Source organism: Phaenicophaeus curvirostris, chromosome 4, assembly GCF_032191515.1.
Source record: "Phaenicophaeus curvirostris isolate KB17595 chromosome 4, BPBGC_Pcur_1.0, whole genome shotgun sequence".
NCBI lineage: Eukaryota > Metazoa > Chordata > Aves > Cuculiformes > Cuculidae > Phaenicophaeus > Phaenicophaeus curvirostris.
The window spans coordinates 53,595,135-53,610,256 of record NC_091395.1 but is presented as its reverse complement, the minus strand read 5'-3'; the positions used below and the strand labels follow the sequence as shown (position 1 = coordinate 53,610,256).

General features: G+C 42.0%; 2 protein-coding genes across 4 annotated transcripts in view; one reads left to right on the top strand and one right to left on the bottom strand.

Moving 5' to 3' along the window:
- N4BP2 (NEDD4 binding protein 2) overlaps positions 1 to 15,122 on the top strand; it is a 310,347-nt gene that overhangs the window by 168,151 nt on the left and 127,074 nt on the right. The gene's annotated exons all lie outside the window — the stretch shown is intronic.
- The window catches only part of RBM47 (RNA binding motif protein 47), a 74,660-nt gene that overhangs the window by 37,496 nt on the left and 22,042 nt on the right, over positions 1 to 15,122 (bottom strand). The window contains exon 1 of one of the 3 annotated variants that reach the window (XM_069856150.1): positions 3,709 to 3,826. The exons of the other annotated variants lie outside the window; for them this stretch is intronic. The gene's annotated coding sequence lies outside the window, so the exon portion shown is untranslated. Of the gene's footprint in view, positions 1 to 3,708; positions 3,827 to 15,122 lie in introns of those variants that run through there. 3 annotated transcript variants of the gene reach the window in all.

Here is a 15,122-nt window from a genome sequence, read left to right as displayed (position 1 = left end):
CAGGATAAGATAGTATGAGAAGTAAGCTTTCATTTAGTCAGCCATTACAAAAATATTTCAGCTGAAATTATTGACTATTCTTTCTACTTTTGCCTTCCAGCATGTAAGCAAATACTGCTTGCTATTGGCAGTTGTTGTTAAATATTGGAAGAAAAAGGAAACATTGTGACCCAGCACTAAGGAGGGGAGGGCAGGGCTGCCATTTATTTGGATAGATATGTTTAATTATCAACTATATACTGCACTATCATCTGAGCAACATCTGACTTCTGATGAGAACAGAAGTTCTGAAAGTTACTACTGAGAGCAAGAAATTAAATAAAGAAATATTCTCACTGAAGGTACATGTTGCAAGGAAGAAAAAACTAAATCAAGTTCTAAGCATTCACTGCTCATTGACATGACTGGGAACTGCATATGCATGCATCCAGCACAAAATAATTTTGGTAATTAAAATAATTCAAGTTACTTAATTTCACAGAAATTGTATTTCATGTTCAGCTGCAATTCATGGGTTAACACTTCATGTTATTTTAGCAAATCTGAAGAGGTTAGGTTTCAATGCATCACTAGTACTTGCGCTCAGCTGGGAATACACAAGGGTAAGTTTGCTTGTCTCTAATCGCTATCCTTTAAGGTTTGCATTTTACCTGATCATTTCATTTACTGCAACAGGAAGAAGAAAACCAGATTATTGTCACAAACATACACTTCTCCAACTGACTCTGAAAAGGTAAATAGTTTCCCTCAGAAAAATCTTACTCCTATAAAAGACAAAAATCCCCCAGGAAAACTCACGCTTCTGCCTTAAGATAATAAACTAATTAAATGATGATGTTTTAAATTGCTTCCAAAGTAACACAAAGGAGCTATTCTGGTCACAGTGGTCTATACAAGTGGGTGGCTATAGAAAAGATTTTCCAGTATTCAGAGAGAGAAAAGCAGAGAGCTGCATCTTCACAGAAGGAAAGAGACTCCTGCCAGAGACTGCTCTTCAGTCTCAAGCTCAAAGCATCTAGGTGCTGTGTGGCCACTGTGTCATGGGAAAAAAATTATAACTATGAAGGTCCTTAGTTGCAGTAAGTTCTTAAACAAAGAGGTCCAGCACAGCAGACCTAAAGTAACCTGTCTGATACAGGTCATTTGTTGTCAACATCTTTGTAATGAGGAATCAAGGAAAGCAATTGCAACGTCTCACCTTTGGTGTGATGGCTGCTACACAAACAAGTACAATAAACAAATGAGTGTCTTTGGAACAAGCACAAGTGCAGGAGGTCGCTGAGCATACAGCCTCGACACTCCTCATGGCATGCTCCTGGTGACAGGCCCGTCCCCTGCCCGCTGGGAGCGCGACCAAGGCTGCTTCTGCCTCTGCAAGAGCATTGCTCAGCACGCAGAGTCTGGCAAATGGGGGCAACCCAGGAAACCCTGACGCTTTCCAGGGAGGAGCAGAGTTTTGCTTTGCCTCTGTTACTCTTCCGTAATCCTGGTTGCATAGGGTTTTTTGTTTGGCAATGTTTTCTTTTTTCTTTTTCTTTTTGCCATCCAAATATTCAGCATTTAATAAATCCCTTTAATATGGTAGTTTCTGGTTCAAATATAAATTGGAAATTTGGAGAAGTGTGATTATGAGATCTTTGTAGGGTCCATGATTATTTATTTTTTTTTCGCATAGGTCTGGAAATAATGCTTGCATCGCAGGGAGTGCCTTTAAGGGTGAAGAGAGACTTCTTTTTAACAAGTGATTTAACAAGCATTATTCTCAGTCTTTTCCACCTTGTACATGCAAAAAACCATTTTGCAGACCAGGCTGTCCTCGTGATCTCTGTGCAGCCTTACTCCTTGCAGCATATGTACACAGGTTTAACCAACTGAAACTTGGTAAACAGCTGTGCTGAAGGGCAACCCTACAGAATGAAACCTGCTCCCTTCATTTTAGCATGAAATAATATGTTATTATTTACTGAAACAAATTAAGTTGCTCATAATTTACAGATAATTATGAGCCCCTTTCCCTGAGACCTCTCTCTGACGATGTTTCTCCTTGACTCCTTGACTCAAAGACAGGAAGGGGTTGACTTTGCTCTGACAGAAATCCTTTGTAGTGCAAACATGATTTGGAGACTGGACAGATTTTGTCAACAGTCCTATTCCATCAATTTAAGCCACATAATCTCCTTTATAGTCACCAGTTAGAACCCTATCTTTGTATGAAAACAGACAAGATAACATTGTCATCACTGTCTTTTGGTTTAGATATTTATTTTTTTAAAATACAGTCTCTGTGAGCTCTGAGATAAGATTTGACCTCTTTCTTTAATTACTGCAAAAGAAACTTCTGCATCAGTCTAATTTACAGTTGAATACTGGAACCACTGTTCCTGGGAGAAGAGGGCAGGAATCGCACATCAGTAATGACACACATGAAAATCACAGGCTTTAATCATAGTCATGCTTTATGTCTACAAATTCACTGATAGACTGAACTTATGGTGCAGCCTTTACCAAATTTTTTCTTGAATCTTACTTCAATTCTTTAAAGCAAATGCTTGTGGGAAACTAGTTGCTTTTTCGCTGGTAATTTTTTCCTGCACTTCGCCTTAGGAATTTTAGTATTGCTAGGAATTGAAGCCACGCTTACACTATGTTTAATAAAGTAAATGTGTTAATACACTACAGTATTGCCTAACATCACCAAAAATTTAGTGAGCATATATAGCATGTCATGTGCAAGCCTACTGAGCAAATACATGAAGAAAATCTCTGTCACTTCAGGGAGGGTTGAAACAAGAAGCAAGAATAGCTAGGGTCTGACACTGATAAACTAGAAGCAACAAATCATAATAAAACAATCTCTTTCTTTCATTTGGTTTTGCACACAAAACATACTGTAAATAAATTGTGAATACTGTCTACACATCAGTCACTCCACACTGAGCTCTCTGTGAAAAGTCTCCTTTCTGGATTACTTGACAGTTAAGTGGGATGGAAGAAAGTTGTTTTGGGGGAGTCACCATATGTACTTATATAAAGACACAACCAGACCAGCAAAGTGCACACGGAAGATGGTTTCCATGTGAAGGAGTCAGCTTCCATATGTGGCAGAAACTTTCAGTCACTCAGCAAACTTAAAACAATTATTTGAATTTATTCAGCTTTGCCGAGCTTTGCCTCTCAGTGGCATATGCATACTAGAAACTTAAATCTTGATTTTTCTTTCTGCCTACTGCTTAGAATATGAAAAAAACTTGAAAAAATTACTCACTTTGCCTATTTTTGCAATGCTCATTCAAAAATCAGCAAGTGTGTTTCAGCATGAGTCACTATCCATATCCCTGTTACAATAATTGTATTACACATTTTCATTAGAAGCTTTGACTCCTTTTCCTACTCTCAGAAGATGAGCAGAAGCCAGTTGTTTTGAGTTTTATTAGAAAATCATGAAGTTTTCAAGTGCAGCTATGCATTAATTTTGTTTGCTTTGAAGATAGAACAAAATCAAAACAACTATCTAATCAAGCATGGGTTAATCACCCCATGCTTTAGATGACACCATGCAGTCAACTACAGTTGATGCAAGTAAGCCACAAAACAGCAACAGTAACTCCTCTTCTGACTTCTAGGGGGTGAATCATTGGCAAACCTAATAACAGAGTGCCATTGCCCTCCTGCCTTCCGAAGCTAGAAAATGGAAGTGGAAAACGGTACCTGGGGAGAAGCTGGCGTGTTCCTGTGGGTGCTGGCTGCTGCTGGGCTCCCACTGCCTGCCTCCCTGGGCAGCCTCGAGCCTCTGCTGCCACGGCTGCCTGCGCCAGTCAATGTTTTACCAGGCAGTGAGCAGCTTGCTGTCCCACCCTCCCTGAAAACACCCTGTGAGGAAGGCAGCGCTGGGGCCACAGGAGGAGAACCAAGTCAATGTTTTACCACGCAGTGAGCGGCTTGCTGTCCAACCCTCCCTGAAAACACCCTGTGGGAAAGGCAGCACTGGGGCCACAGGAGCAGAACCAGTGCTGAAAAGGTCTCCTCTCTTCTATCCACCCTGTCCTCCACAGGGAGAACAAAGCATGGAAGAAGGGAAACCTGCTGAGTGAGGGACATAGGGAAAGTTTGCCATGAAGGGAAAGAAAAACCTCATACATAAATGTTGCTATTAATAGATAATTTGTGGCAGGTAAGTCATGATAACCTTTCTCTGTATTGTTCTAAGGCTGTGTGCAAGCCTAGGCGTGCTTGGCTGAAAGCTGAGAGGGAACGCTTAATTTATGGGAGCACATAAATTTCCAAATAAATCATCGCCTTTAGAGAGCAGTCATTCAAATGACAGATAAAACTTCGAACAAATATGACAACAAAAAGACCTGAAGTAGCATAATAAAATAATGCAAAGGGAGCCTGAACATGAAGACTGGGGGAAGAAACAGCTAAGGCAACATGTGACAGTTATCCTTGCAGGTAAAGGCTCTGCTCCTGCCTTCTCAGGAATGCCTCAGAGTTAAAGCTCTACTTGTGCTAACGAGAGCTGTCCCATTCCAAGCCAGTTAACAATTACAAGCAGAGGGCAGCCAAAACAGGCTGGCAACCAAGCGCAGCACTGAGAAGGTGCCACTGCCACTCCCAAAGGAGGAGAGGACAGCTTGTGAGTTTGGAAAGGAATTGGAGGCAGGGAATTGGTGTCTGCTCCCAACCTGGGAGACCCTTTCCAAACCTGGTACACAAATATGTGGTCACAGAGGAGCAATAGGAAAATCTAGGGAATGCTTTGTGTCCTGATTTTCTGATACTGCCTCATCTGTAATGGCCTTTCAGTCCTGGTTTGGGGAAGAGTGATTAGTTTTGCCTAATCTAGGACCCCTGAATTGAGCTGTCCATATTTCAATGCACGTGTTCAAGGACAAAATCTACATCACAAGCTGCTCTAGTTAGTCAGATTAGCTACTAAAACCTGCCACGCAGTGCAACAAGGAGCATGTCCATATGCTGGGTTTGCTGTTGATCTGAATCTTGTACGGACTCGCACAGGGATGGGGTTGTCCACATGCAATGATGCTGGGCTGAGGGACCCCAGCCAAGTCTGGTCAGATTGGAGAGGCTTTCTCTGCTCACCATGCACACCACCATGTACTTACAGGTGGCCAGGGGCACAGCTCTGTCCAGCTTATTAGCCAGCACACACACGTGACACTGTTTGTTGGGGTAGCAATGGGCTGTGGCTGTACTTGAGCAGATGTGTTACCAAAAGCAGGAGTGCGTTCTCTGAGCCAGGGCTCCTGAGGGGTTTTTCTTAGAGCCCAGGGCTCAGGTCAAGCCTGCAGGGGCCGATGTGTGGCCAGCCCATGCTGCATGCCCGGTCCACCCAAAGCACATGAGCCTGCTCGGCTCTCTATGGTGCCATTATTTGCTGCTGTTTTCAGGTGTGGTGTTCCCGTCTACTGGTTTGCTCTCCCCTCCCCTTTTGCTGGAAAAGGAGAGGCAAAAGATCTGTCTCACAGATTTTGTATTTAAGGCCACCGTGGCAGCAGACTGTGACTCCCTGGTAGGACAGGCTGTTGGCACAAGCAGAGAAGGAATATGGACTTCCTTACAGCTCCTAGACACAATCCTGCTGCTGTAGGACAATCTGCAAGACTTGGTAATGCCTTTTGTATAAGCCTTATTAATTTCCAACCATTAGCTTGTATTTCTCTAGATAAAACACCCTCATAGCTGCTTTACAGTGTCTGGTCACAGCCTGTGAGGAAGGGTGCAGTGACAAATGCACAGGGTAGGGAGACTCATCTTCTCCTGCCAGCTTCTCAGGCTTGTGGCCAGACACTTTCCACATCCTGTTAGCCTCTTGATGCCTTGCTGATTCCCCAGCTGTAGTTGGAAATAATAACCACCTGCTATTCCACAGAGCTGCTTGTATTCTCAGCTGTGGCTATCACCTATGAGACCCCTAGGCAGAAAGAGGAGCTTATCTGCACTTAAGACCCTGCCTAACCAGTTCCAGGGAGTAGGAACCATGATCTTGCTCCACCTGGTATTGAGAGCTGCTCCCAGAGATATGGACTAGGTCAGTGAGGGAGAAGGTTCAGCCGCGCTGTTTGTCTCTCCTGCTTGGATAAGGACTCCACTGAAGATGTCTCATTGTAAGAAGGTAATAGCAGTGGTAATTTTCATATGGTGTTACATCTGAAAGCAAGTTGTGAACACAAACAGCTGGAATAAGAACCATTGCGGGGCATTTCCCTTAAGTGCTGATGTCTTTGGCTCTTCAGCAGGCTGAGGCAGGCTGAGATAATTTCCCAAATATTATGCAGCAAGACAGTACTACACTTGCAGTCAGCTCTACAGGTAGTATGTTCCCATGTTCCTGAAACAAGTGCGGTCAGCTTCTGGCCAACCCAAATTTAACAAGCTTCTCCTTATTTTCTGCTCTCAGGGATGAGGTTTTCACAGCTGACTGCTCAGAGAGAGGTGAATGCATCTCAGGAGGCCAAGTCTGCCCCTGTGTCACCCGGTCCAAAGTTCCCTGCACCACGCTTTTGCAGATAACTAGGGGTGGGTTTCTGATTAATGCACCGCTGACAAGAGGGACTGTGACCCAAGGAAACTTGGTGTTTCTGTCTCTTCTCAGTCTCTTCAACCTTTGCCACAGAGCACAGGTATCAAGGGCAAAGTAACACTTGTGTATTTACTTACTGCAGATGGAGGAGGTGCTGGGTTGCACAGTACACAGACTGTGAAGTCAAACATTAGTATAGTACAGATGCTGTATAACTCTATAGCTTCAGGATGGCTTGGGAGCCACTGAAGCAAAAGATCTGGATGTTAAAAGTGAAAAAGCACCTAAAATTTTTAGGCTTTTGGGCAAAGCGCTTTCAATGAAATACCGATTTATTTACAAAGTGTTAGAAGCCCTAACAACAAATAGATCAAACAACAAAGCTAGAACCTGGGGATCTGATTACAGAAGGGGAAATTTCTGTGAATCTTAAGTGGGGTTCAATTTTTTTCCAGTTCTCTTTCAACACTTGCTTTGGAAACCATACAGACAGGTCCAGAAGGGCTGCTGTGGAGGCTTTGAAGACTTCATATTCCCAGTAAAGAACTTTCTGTATCTGAGGACATGGTGCTGTCAGGAATGTGTTCAGACCCATTCCTAGGCAGCGTGTCGAAACCATCTCCCCAGGAAATACTGGAACGGCATGGATTGCCTTGGGTGGGAGCTACGTCCCCTCCTCTGAAGCAGGATTAGCAACTACCTGCCACGAAAGAAACAGGTGGGATGGGGACAGTAATTGCTGTGAGCCGTGGAAGATCGTTATCGTAGAGGAAAATAGTAGAGAGGTGAAATGTCAATTGAGAGGGCTCAGCAGTGGCCTGAAGGTGGCACACAGGAGGCCACCTTTCCAGCTGTGGCTCCTGCTGGGTGTCTAGGCTCTCGGAAATTGTACTTGGCCATACCAGCAGTACAAGAGCTACCTTGCCGTACCTATTCTTCCCTCCAGTCCATTATTTAGTGTCTTGTGCTGAGTTTCAGAGCAAAATGCCCTGTAGATCTTCATCTACTGCAGAATGAGTCCTCAGCACTGGACAGATAAAGTACTCCTCTGGCTGATAAAAGGAAAGCGATAGCAAGGCAATTATTTACAAACCACCTCTTCTGGCTGATCCCAGAGCTATTTTGCTAGTGGTTTCATTGAGCCTTGTTTCAGTCAACACTGTTCCTTTGGAGGGAACAGACTTTGCAAAATACATGAGATACATAAGAAAACTTGCTCACAATTCACAGAGGCACTGAATGTTGATGGCAAAGAATATTTGCAAGCAGTTTCTGTAGAGCTGTTTTGTTAAACACTTGCCTAGTGAAGAATGGGCAACGCTGGTAGAAATTCATATAATGCCAGGCTATAAGCTCCCTAAAAGAAGAGATTTACTTCAAAAAAACCCAAACAACCCCATCCCATCTTTCTTGTTCATGCCCTTATTTGCAGCTTTCTTTTGCAAAAATAGTATTTCAAAACCTTATCATCTGAAGCTTTTCTTGAGAACTGCCTGTTTTGACTTTATCTGTGTTTTGTACAACCATACTATGCTGGTGATTCAGCAACTTCACACTGCAGACAAATATTTCAAAATATTCCCGTCTTCGTAGCTGTTTAACCACTTTTACATGTATTGCTGCATTGCATGATGCCACCCACGGTTGCTCTCAGGAATGAACAGTGTTGGAAATTGATGGTTTAAAATCACAGAAGTGCATTCCCAGTGGGTTTTATTTTAGTACAAAATTCCCTCAGCTGATCTGCTTCTGGGATTACTGAATGGGGAGAATCTCAGGCTCGGGCTTTGATGGTGTTGGTTTAATCAGGATTCTTAGCGGGCAGTCAGGGATTCTGGGTGCTTGAACAATGTCCCCGTTGTATCCCTGGTCCCTCATGTCTGCCTATGCAGACTGGGAGTGGAGGAGTGAATGAGCAGGTTGGCAGTGGCCTGGGGGGTGATGCCCATATGAGCACCTGCAGCACCACAGGTGCCTGGCAATCACATCTGGGATGGCAGCAGGTGCAAGGAACAGTGTCCATAATGCAATGGGGAGCACAACAGAAAGATACCGCAGCGAAGCTGGAGAGCTTTTCAACTGCAGTGGAAAATTATTACTACTTCAGGGGGAAAAACCCAGCGTGTTGAACCAAATTTTTGAAGAACCCACCTCTCACTTAAGCACCAAAATAAGACTGAAATGGATCCCCTTAGGTAACATGGGCACAGGTGTCACAGAATCACTAGGTTGGAAAAGACCCCCAGGATCATTGAGTCCAACCATAAAGGAGAGGAGTTGTAAAGAGTGGAAAAATTTTACAAATCAGATCTTTTCACAGGAAGGTTGGTGTGGCAGCTGCTACCTCTCAGACCATGTTCAAGCACAGCGAACACCAGCCTAAGGCATTAGGCTTCCCAGGCGCTGCAGCAGCCAGGCAAGGTCTGCAAGAAGTCCCCATCAGCGGTGCCACTTGCCAAAAAAAAATGCTGCCAGACACAAAGGATAGGTAGAAAAAAGTGTTTTGGGGCTTAAGTATTTATAGGTTTCTTTCACTTACTTAAAAAACACAGAAGTTTGAAAAACTAAACAACCCTAATGTCGGTACAGTATTTTTACTAATTTCTCCTACAAAGGGGTGATACCAGGAAGAGAGATTTCTTCCACTTACATATCAGTTAAGATATTTTTAATTACTTGATTTCCTACACATATGATGCATATGAATTAAGTAACTATAAGCCACAGCTTGATACGTGACCTTTCTTTCCTCTGCAGATCCTTCAAGGTAAGAATATAACGATATATTTTCTACAGGAGAGTACTTCTATCAAGACTTACTACATTTTAAAATGCTATGGGAGATAGAACAGGGTATGTGGGCTGGAAAAAGTAAGGATTCCTAGTTAAAGTATGGGTTTCTAATAAAAGAGAATAAATGTGTCACTAACAATGCCTTGATTCTACTTTCTTGGGCTGTAAAATTGAAACTAAAACTAGCCTGTAGCCATTTTAGTAATGAACAGTCTTCTTAGCACTGTCCTTTGTACCTTATGTTGAATTTGGGAAAATATTTACCATCTAGTTCGGTAACATTTGATGACATGAAACTTCTCCAACAGACTATGCAAGTCTAGTTACTTTGAATGAACCCCAAGAGATAAATAACTTTTCTATTTAAAAATTATGCTTAAGAAGATAGTTTGTACAGAGGTTTTATAGCTGAATGGAAATCTGGGAGTGAATCAGCCTTTCCAACAGATACTGCCAAGCAGATGAATGGAATAGTTTTTGTTCCGATTTGCTTTGTTGAACATCTCCGAAGAGATATTGATACAGATCTCTGTGAGGCCAGTTACTGAGGACTGTACTTGAATATTTGGAAGCTATTACTTACTGCTCAATTAACTCCATGCAATGAAAACTATCCCTCAGCTTCAGTACACAGTTGCCTTTTACAGCACATGCACCTCATCACCAAATTCAAGTCACGAGGAAATGACATTTGTATATGAGTGGGATGAAGGTCTGAAGGGCTGATCATGAAACATGCTTTGCAGTTTTCCTATCATCTGCCCACGAAAATTGTCCAGCTGCCTTTTGCTCCTCTCTTTTGGGGCAATGCTAAGATGGAGGGAGACTTGCTGAAACAGAAACAGCTCAAAAGGAGGAGGATGCCTAGAGGTAGCAGTGCAGCTAAGATATGGTTGGAGCTACATGGGCAACCACAAAAATGTGAGGAAGATTGAGGGTGCTTAGGAGAATTTCAGTGATTAACAGGTGTGATTCAGGAGGAACTGGAGTTGTGAACTCCTTCCAGGGCAGGTAATAGCTGGAAAGAAAAGTGGAACAGAGCTGGAAGGCATTTTGCACATGGAAGAGATGAGAGGAAATACGTAATTTATGGAAGAAAAAAATAAGATGGGTCAACCCAGCTGCCAGAGTGAGGTAAGGTTTTTGGGGGGAGAACTAATGAGACATAGTAAGCTTTGTGAGAAGGGAGAAACTGTATGACCTGCAAGGAGAAATTGTGGATGGAAATGCAAAGAGGAAGCAGTAAATATAGAATTTACAAATGTTGGCTCTAAAGAAATGCAAAGGAGTCAGGCAAAATAATATTGTACTGAAAGAACATAACCGAAAGGACAGCTAGTCCCTGGCTGATGAAGAATTGGTGGGCCATCTGCCTTCAACCCAGGCATATGGTAGCCCCATACTCAGTGCTGGAAGCCACACTGGCAGAAAGGTGAAAGAGGTGGGGTCCACCTTAGGAGAAAAGAGGTAAGGAACCAGAGGTGACAGTGCAAGAGGACCCAATTACAGAAAAACAGGTAGGTTAGGGCCAAAATTACCTGTGTGGTAAAGCTGGTCCTGGGGCAGAGATGAAGGGAGAAGTGGGAACTGGAGGGGTAACAGTTCATACTTATTAAAACTTTTCACATAAAAGGAACCCAGGAGAACTGACAATAACCTATCTACAATAGCTGCATCACGTGCATATAAAATACATTGCTAAATTTGTTTGGTTTTTTTTTTTTCCTATGTAAGGACTAAACCAAGATACCATTTACTCATATGCACACACAACTAGTAATACTTTGTGCTTGTAGTGTTCCCATCCATTGTATCAAAGCTGAAGAACTGAATAACACAATGTTCTGTACCAGAAAACTGCAGCATTTAGCGAGTGTATCAGTTTCCCAGAATAGTTTTATGGTACTTCTATTTTTCAGATCTTCCATTAATGCTCAAAATGTATCTGTTTTTCCATGTAAAGAATGATTTAATAAAAAATCTGTAATGCCTACTCTGGAAATAACTTGGATGTATTTTCTGAGATAAGTGGCAAGTTGATCTGCAATTGAGCTGTCCTGAGGCTCACAGTATGGCTAGTAGGAAAATCCCGATTCAAACTCACAAGTCACAACATCCATTATGCTCCTGCACCTGTTTTTAAAAATTAAAAACCTTTCACCAGATTCCACAAAATTCACATTGTAGCCTTTCTGCTTAGGCAGATACTGTATTTTGGTAGCTGACATACAGAACCCTGCTTTTCTCACTGCTATGAAATCATGAGCTGTTGGATACATGTATTTCGGCCAAAAAAATTTGTGCTGTTTTAAAACACAAGTGCTGCTCTTTATGGTTAACTGGTCATAGTCTGGCTTACCTGCAGGCTAGACTTAAGATTTGAGGATTGGACTTAAAAAATTTATGTTAAAACTGGAACTACAGTTTGCTCTCACTAACCTTTGCACAAAACAGAGGGACTCTCCAGACTAGCTTGTTATTGCAAGACTTCTGCTTAGAACAAAACTCCTCTGAGAACAACAGTTTGCATTTGAGTTGCGTGTATACTAGAGCCAGATCTTTGGCTTTGTAGATTCAAAATGATTCCCCAATTAGTGAAAATTTAAACACTTGATATGAAAGGATTAATTTGATTCAATGCAGCTCTATTTATTCCATGCGGATATTAAAGAGCATTGAAGTTTTGCCTGTGAACTCCTAATTGGATGATTTTTATGCTATTGCATGTTAGTCATGAACAGCTAGGTTTATTTTGTTTTGTAAATATAGAGGAATAGGTGTCTGGAAACCTTTGTTCTGAATTAACATACATTCAGAGAACTAAATGGATGTTACATTCCATTATGAAGTGAGATGACAAATAATGTTTTAATTATTACCAACACCCTAAGCATCACTGGATTATGAGAAAGGCCTTGAAAGATGTCTTAGGAACTGTGTGACTGTCTAAGAGTCCCTCAACACTAATGAAATACCAGATTCTGAAACCAAACAAACCATTACATCTATGGCACTTGCTCACTTGCTGAAGTATTTTCACATAGTGTTTTCACCTCCTTTGGTATGCAGTCAGCTCTGAGGAAGAACACAATGTGAAGTGACTGAAATTAGAAATTTAAAAAAATACTTAATTTCACTAAGGTTACTGGGAGTATTTTGAGAGATAGAATGCATTTGTCTGACCTCACACCTTATCCGGCTACTTGTTAAAAGTGTAGAGATGGCTACACTTGGGAAACTGAGCATCTTAGTCACTTCTAAAGATTTTTTTCTTACTAAAGTGCAACACTGTCGCCAAGAGTACTGGCAGCAAGCACCATTCATTCTAGGAAAATTCAGAAAGCTCTTATCTCTTTCATTACTAAAATAAAACCAGTTCTAGAACACAAATTGTGTTGCCATACCCTCACCTGTTACTCAGATAGGAAGTAGGGACATGTGACTGCTTGAAAATGAAGAACTGCAAAGTATAAGAATGGGATGAACATAAAAAGAACAACATCTATCTTTGGCTTGGGGCCAGCCAAAGCTGTGCCCGCAAATTTCCTATTTGCCATTTACAATTGATTCACTAAAAATAATAAGTTATCTTTTGCTAGACATCGTGTCTGTCTGAGCCTTGGTGAGAAGAGTTATTGCAGTGTTTCTTGCAGCGTTATAGCACGCAGCTCATGAGAGCCTGCTCTACCAGCCTGTACCACCTCCAGCCAGCCTCATTTCTCTCTGCAAGCTCATCTCTGGGTTGGGACACCCATTCAAGAGCTGGGCTTGAGAGACTATCACAAGGGTGGATCTCTTGTGGTCCCCTCCTGCCCTGGAGTTCACTTCTAGCACGGTGAGGAGGCTGTCGGAAGAGCTACAGGCAGGTGGGGAGTGTCCCGTTGCCCCAGCCGGGCTGAGCTGTAACCCCAGCACATTTAGGGGAAAGGTGAGGTGTTTCTTCATGCCAGGCTTCTCTCAGGAATGAAGGCAATGGCGTGTTGGAACAATGTCACTCCTAGATACAAACAAGTGAGGGCAACTCAGCCAGTATAAATAAACAAATAGAAGCACAGAGAGAATAAAAATCACACTTTTTGGATCTGCTGCTATTCTTCACATGTGTATTTGACGCTTGGATGCTATTGTGATGGCTGCTACTTTGCATATTGATTAAATCCCAGTTACTGAGCTCATTTTTAGTTCTTGGCTGATGCTAATTTATTGACAGAGTGAAAACAATTTCATTTGCTGCAGTTAGGTAAATCATCAGTGTCAATCAGCATTTTCTCATGGTGCTAAGCCCACCAAAGACATGCAACAGGCAGAGCAGTGATGAATAGGAACCTACGGGATCACACCACGTATGAGTCTGAAATTCCAGGCTATGAATCAGCCTGCAGATTGTGTGGCAGAGCCTGCAGTGATCTTTTGCAAAAAATGGCACCTGGATTAACACTTAATGAAACTTCATTTTCATCAGTGTATTAGTCAATACTTCGGGTGTTATCATCTTGCTGATTGCATTATTTGTTAAGCAACAGAAAAGAAAGCGGTAGCTCCTGCAGAGACAGATTCAAAATCCCAGAGCTGTACCAAGGAATTACCACTGTTTAAACAAAGAACTTGCCATCCCTGTGCTACTTCTTGAGGCTGCTGGTTGTCCGGAGCTCTGCAAGCTTCTGGGCTCCTGCAGCCAGCAGAGCTGCTGGTGAGTGTTCTGAGGGAATTTATTTCTAGTGAGCAGATAGTCTAACACATCCCGTGCCCTGGGTTAGCATCCCCTGATCACCAAACAGGACAAGCCGACGCATTTCTGTTTGGTTCTGGAGACTCAGTTCCTTCCACACTGTAACTGGAAATGGAGGCGTTGTGGTCCTACTGCCTAAAATCCCTCCCTTGCTATCTGTAAGCCTATATGCAAGGAAGAAACGGAGAGAAATGAAGTTCCAGACAAGGTTAAAAGAATTCTGCACAGCCGCATTAGAAACACATACCCCTGGGGAACAGATTTCTAAAAATTAAATTTTATACTGATTTCATTCCAGCTGAGTGAAGAAGGAAATGGTGGGAGTATGGCAGTCATTCAAAGGTGTTTTCACCCATTTCCTATTATTGGTGACATTCTTTTAGAAACCTGTATCGCCAAGGTCTTTTTTGCCTTGTAACTAAGATGCAGAAGCAATATGCAAGTTAAATGCCCACATTTCCAACCAAAAGAAAAATGATACAGTGCTCTGTCATGCAAATGAACGTATCACTCAGACTCAACCCAGTTGTCTAGGATACTAGATTATGATTTGAAACGACCTCTTTTAACCTAATGAGTCTGCATTCTTCGTTAAAGCAAATTAGCATAATTCCACAGTGGTCAAGGTAGTTGTACTATTTCAGATATGGTTTTATGCTGTGCTTATTATCTGAGGGCTTTACAGCAGAGCTTTAATGTGACTAATATCAGGAGTATGCCATTTTATCCTCTCTGAGACAAAATTTAAAAATGCTATAGCAGTTAATACAGCTTAAAAAATTCAGACACCATTTACAAAAATGTCTATAAAAGCCTGTATCCCAGGCAATACAGATACGTACAGATCTCAAAAGAAGTCCATATGTGAATGTGCCCTTATTCCCTGCAGCCACAGAAAGGTAACTCTTAGCTTACAATGACATGTATTTCTACACACATTTGATGCAATTCTCATGCTTTTGTGCATGCACGAGTGCACAAAATCTGCAGTCACTTTTTTGCCTTTAGAAATATTATCAAATTATTCTATATATTTTTAAATGTTAAAAAATATTT